Raw genomic sequence first — 6170 nt, forward strand, 5'->3', positions numbered from 1 at the left:
TTTATTAGATACTGTATAACTAATTAAATTATAAAGATATTTATAATAAAACAATATTTGTAAAGTAACAAATTTTATAATATTAATGTTTTACTTAAACTACTTGCATTTTGAAACAAAGAAAGCATTATATAGTTACAAACCAACTTATTTTATTGTTTATATCTAGTAAATAAATTATAAAGGATTCTATAACTATTTTATGATCATCTTTCCACATTACAAAGAACCAATATTTGGTATTTTTTAGTTACAAAAAAAATATATTTGGTATTTGAAATGATTGTACTGATATAAAATGAATATTACCTCATTAAATGACAATTAAAAGATAAAGTGCGTTACAATAAATAAAATAAAAAGAACACAAAAGTGGATTGAAAAGTGACGGCCATAGAAATGAGAAACCGCATATAAGAAACACAAATAATAGCAACTAGATTCTGACCCGCCCTTAAAAGGGCGGGTATATTTTTTTTTATATTTTTTTTAGAAATTTAATTTTTTTTATATTTGTGTGTTTTAGTTTTATTTGTGTTTTTCTTTGTATATTATTTTTCTTAAATGATTAATTAGATATTTTAATATTTATTCTATTAAAACACAAGTATGACCAAATTTCTAATTAATTTATGTGATAATTAGAGATTTTAATATATTCTATTAAATAGTTTGGACCAAACATATATCAATAGATTATGTTTTTGTTTTAATAGATTTAGATTAAAATATGATTAAAAAGAAAAACCTTTACTATATCATTATATATAGTAAAATCTAAATTATCAGATAAATTATCAAATTCATATTTGTTTTCTAATATATTCTAATGATTTTTATATGAAAATATTTTATCATAAGTTTCCTTAAAGTCTAGATTCTTACCCGCCCTTTTAAAGAACGGGTATATTTTCGTTTTAATTATTTTGAGAAATTTAATTCTATATTTCTATTTTCTGTAATTATATTTGTAATAATATTAATATAATTTAATATAATTTTTGGTAACTATATTAAATATGTCATGTTACATAACTATATACTTGTGTCATATGCCTTTCAAAAATTATTTTTAAACTTTATTTCTAAAGTTTGCAACATATTATATTTTCTTATTTGTTACCTAACATAATTAGTCAAGAATATTCGTATTAAAAAAACCGATTCAGAATCGACCAGAAAATCAAAGTCTCATAACCAATGTTTTGAAACCTGACCCGGACCCGCAGTTAAACCGGTAAATCCAGTGACCAAGCTAAATTCGGTTTAGGTTTTGTGAAAAACCTAATATTTAAAAACCCAGTGAACCCGCAAAAAATCACTAAAACCCGGTTGCCGGTTGAACCATTGGTTGAACTAAAATATAACTTTTACTTTTTTTATTAGTTTTTTAGTTATGTTTTGAAAATTTATTTTATATAATTTTAATAAAGAAATAAAGTTTTTATTTTTGTTATCGACAATTTATTAGTAACGTTTTACTTCTGATTTACTTTGGATTTGAAATTTAATTTTATTATTCACATTAAATATATAAATATTTATGATTTTTAAGTTTTGATATTATTTGTTAGATGTCATAAATTAACTTGTTACAAAAAAAAATCTAAATTACTTTTGATATTTTATCTATCATGAATATAAATGCTATTAATAAACCGGTAAATCCAGTGACCAAGCTAAATTCGGTTTAGGTTTTGTGAAAAACCTAATATTTAAAAACCCAGTGAACCCGCAAAAAATCACTAAAACCCGGTTGCCGGTTGAACCATTGGTTGAACTAAAATATAACTTTTACTTTTTTAGTTTTTAGTTATGTTTTGAAAATTTATTTTATATAATTTAATAAAGAAATAAAGTTTTTATTTTTGTTATCGACAATTTATTAGTAACGTTTTACTTCTGATTTACTTTGGATTTGAAATTTAATTTTATTATTCACATTAAATATATAAATATTTATGAATTTTTAAGTTTTGATATTATTTGTTAGATGTCATAAATTAACTTGTTACAAAAAAAAATCTAAATTACTTTTGATATTTTATCTATCATGAATATAAATGCTATTAATTGTTATTGATAATATATATAATATACAAAATGGTATTTGGCATGGAGAAATCAAAACATCTAATGTATGAATTGCTTGCTTTCAATTAATGTAGTTGAATATTCTTGCTTTGCTTATATATATATATAGTTAATGCATACGTGATTTTTCTAATCAAAAAGAAGGCATCCCGAAATTATAGGAAGTAAAGTGGAGGAGGTTATAAAACATCAAGTCTCGTTATCTATATATACTTGTCAGTTAATTTTTCTTGGCAGCCGATTTTTGCAGTTACCTTAATATAAAAAGGTGTATTAAAAGTATATTTACTGGCAGTTATAAAATTAAAAAGTGGATACAACTAATATCAGTTGGTCATACTTCAACTTTAATAGTATTGATACAAATGGCGATTGGGAAAGGACTCTTTTGTTAATCTTGATTCTTTTCAGCGAATCTCTTCGCTGGTAAATCTTTTGATCTTCATTCTTCATCCTTCATAGATAGTTGAAGCTACACATATTTCTGAAACAATTTATTGATTTGTTTTGAATGTCATGTCAGATGGCTTTGATGTTATGGATAAAAAGAAATCGAAGCCGATCTGAAACTTTCTGAGGTAGATCCTCGTTAAATCATCCAATTTGATGGCTTACTGCATAAAGATAGAGATCCACCATAAAGCACTTCAACAGATCAGTAAAGGTAAATTGAACTTAACATCTTTGTATTTCTTCTTGATCCATATATAGCTAATGCAATATAACGTTCACGAAGAACAAAAACAAAACCACAGAAATTATAAGAATAACATAGATGTTAACTTACGCGATTTCATGAAAACAAAACATACACAAAATAAATAAATAAACAGATCGATATTGAAGCTTTTATTTTTTAAATTGATTGATTAACAAAACCATATAAGATTTGACTGGACATACTTTCGCTACAATAACAAAACGTACTCTTTCAAGATGATGAATAATATTTACCTTTTTATCTGCAAATATGATTTCCAAACTCTCACCAAACCCGGCGTTGGATGGTTTGCAGGTGTGTAGCATTGACTTGGATCAACCATATCCATTTCCATGGACTAAACCATATCCATTTCCATGGACTAACTTCGTCAATGTACGATATCTTTTGAGTGGAAGACATTTATAGCTATTATTCATTGAAAAAAATATGATTGCTTTGAGGTTTAGAATGCAGTATATATAAGATTGGTCAAGGCCGATATTTTAGCATACAGTATTTCCATTCAATACAGTTTGAGAATATTTTTTTCAATATTACAAATCTTGAGTATCAAGTTAGTTTAAGTTATGGAAAATAAGATTTTCTAAATCAGCATATCCGACAGTTTGTTAGAAACTTCCGATTTATTTTGTTTCTATTTGAAAAAATGTATTTGTGGAAGATTGGTAAATATAATGATTGGCCTAGTGTATTTGATTTGTAATGTTAACGACTTTTAATTTTCTAGTTTTTGTTGTTTGTTATTAATTTGAAAAAGATTTGCAACTATAACTGGAACAGTAGTTTTAATAATTATAAACGAATTTGCATAATAATAAATTGATATATATATATATATATATATAATATATATATATATATATTTTTTTAAACACGCCGGCTTTAAGTTAATAATTATCTATAATTGTATTTTTGTGGTTTTTTCAATATATGAGGGGTAGAAATAAAATAAAAACATTAATATTTGGGGTTTAGGATTTGTGAATTAGGGCTTAATGATTTATGATCATATACGTTAGGGTTTCATAATTATGAATACTGACAAATACATTATATCAGGTTTTAGGTATATATATTACCTGTTAATTTGATAACCTTGAAACTTTGAATCCGATATGTTATTAGACCATGATGGTGTAAGTTTCGATACACAAAACCCACATACATCCATCTACCTTATAAGCAATGAAAAACAAATGATTAATGATTGGTTACGTTACTTGAAATTATAGCTACTGTTTTTTTTTATGTGCAGAGAAATAATATGGATCGGTGATGTTACGATCGGCTAAAGTGATTTGGTTGAACGGCAAAAGAGAGATGAGGCAACAGATTGTTTGTTGGAAGAAAAAAGATATCGTGGAAATATATATATTTATATAAAATCATAGCTTAAAAAATAATTCAGTGGCATAGCTGTAAATATTATTGAAAAAGAAGGTCACCTCAAAAAAAGGTCTTCTGTTTTAATAGTATTGATTAACATATGTGACAGATTATAGATAACGATCATAACAAGAAAAAAAGGAAAAACAAATATTTGGAAATAGATGTGAAAATTAAATAAGGGTCAACGTTATCCACGGCTTGCACGTAAGTAATGCCCACCACATATATTTATCCTTTTTCTTTTTTCTTTTAAATTTTAAATATAACTGGAACCTCTTCACATGATCCCTATATAAACGTAGACGTTTATCCGTAAACAGAACTCATGTTTCTGTGTTCTGTCTTTTTTTCCTGTTTCAAGAATCCTTATTATTATTTTGAGTTTGATCTTCATTTCAAAGATGACTCTTCATTTCAATCTGAATCTGAAGCAAATGGGCAACATGATCTATGAAGACTCAAGGAGGACCGAAGTAGAAGAAAACATTGTGGAAGGAGTTTCAAGATCGATGTTAGCAACTGAAACATTCTCCGAGGAAGATTCATCATCTTGTTCATTATCTCCATGTGTTCTTCATCTTATTTAACAGAGGATAATGATGATGATGCTTCTTCGTCTTCTTCAAATGGACCTCTTGAAGATCTCTCTGACCTCATGTCACACCTTCCAATCAAGTAAGAAAACATTCTTTGATCATATTATTTCTTTTAACATTTTGGGGTTTTAATACCTAATGATGAATGAATATAAAGATTTTTCAGCTCAAGATCTTTGTTTCTAACAAAAGTTGTTTACTATTTTTGCAGGAGAGGATTGTCAAAGTTTTATGAAGGAAAATCTCAATCATTCACATCACTAGCAAATGCTAAAAGTCTTGAAGATCTTGTGAAGAGAGGGTTTAAAAATAGAAATTATGGAGCAAGAAGAAGGGCGAGAGCACTGGAGGAATAATAGATCAAAGCTACAAAAGGGTTTATTGCCCTAAAGCTACAATCTCCAAGAAAGCCACAAGAAACCTTCTGTCCTCTCTTGTCTAGCCAGAAGATGATGTTAGATTATCAGAGAAACATTAGTCTTTCAAAAGTTTTTTTTAACCCTTTTACGAATACAAAAAAAAATCAGTTTCACAGTAACATAATCCCCCAAAACATCACCTTAATCTTAAGTCTTTTTTTTTTTTGGGATAAAAGTTAATCTTGAGTCTTTTTAAGTCTTTAAGAGATTTCAGTGTCTTTACCTGTGTAAGAGAGTTAAAACTAGACTTGTTTATAACTTTTTGGCCTTTTTATTGTGTAAGTGTGTACGTATCAAAGCTTTAGTGATTCCTATAATTGGTGGAAGCATTTCCACATAACTATGGCTTCCCATAGGAAGAGACGGCTTGTCAACTAGGAAATCAACTAGCCATTGTTACCCGCTCACAATCAGGACAGTTTTACTGCGAGCCTTGACCTCATCTAGGATATCAACTAAACAGACATCTTGTGAATCCCAAGTTCTTTATGGTCTGTGATCTGGTCCACAGACGAAAACCAAAAACAACTCGCTTTAGGGTAGGTCTTTGTGATTTTCTTGAAGCCAACCGGCTCTTCTTTATGGCTAGATTGAGAGCAAAATCACAGCTTGAGGTTAAAATTAAAGACAATAAAATTTACATAAAACTTACTTTGAACACCAAAATCAAAGTGCAGTTGTTTCCTAGAACCCGCGAACATAGATAATCCACTCAGCATTCTCTTCCTTAAGTAGATACCTTGACAAGCAAGATTTCATCATCAGCTGACAATCATCAAACAACATGCAAATGCTCAGGATGAATAAAAGCTTGAAAGATAAACCCACCAGAGAGCAAAAAGATCTGCCTCCAAGAAGAAAAACTTGAGCATCCACTATCCTCCTTTAACCAACTTATACTTCTCAACTTTCCAATAACTTGAGAGATAGTAAGGATTGTAAAAAGCC

At 27.9% G+C, this 6170-nt stretch overlaps 1 pseudogene; it reads left to right on the forward strand.

The window, feature by feature from the left end:
- The first annotated feature begins 4504 nt into the window (after positions 1–4504).
- On the forward strand, positions 4505–5256 carry LOC130507528 (protein OXIDATIVE STRESS 3-like; annotated as a pseudogene).
- Positions 5257–6170: the final 914 nt, after the last annotated feature.

This window comes from Raphanus sativus, unplaced genomic scaffold (assembly GCF_000801105.2).
Source record: "Raphanus sativus cultivar WK10039 unplaced genomic scaffold, ASM80110v3 Scaffold4709, whole genome shotgun sequence".
Lineage (NCBI taxonomy): Eukaryota > Viridiplantae > Streptophyta > Magnoliopsida > Brassicales > Brassicaceae > Raphanus > Raphanus sativus.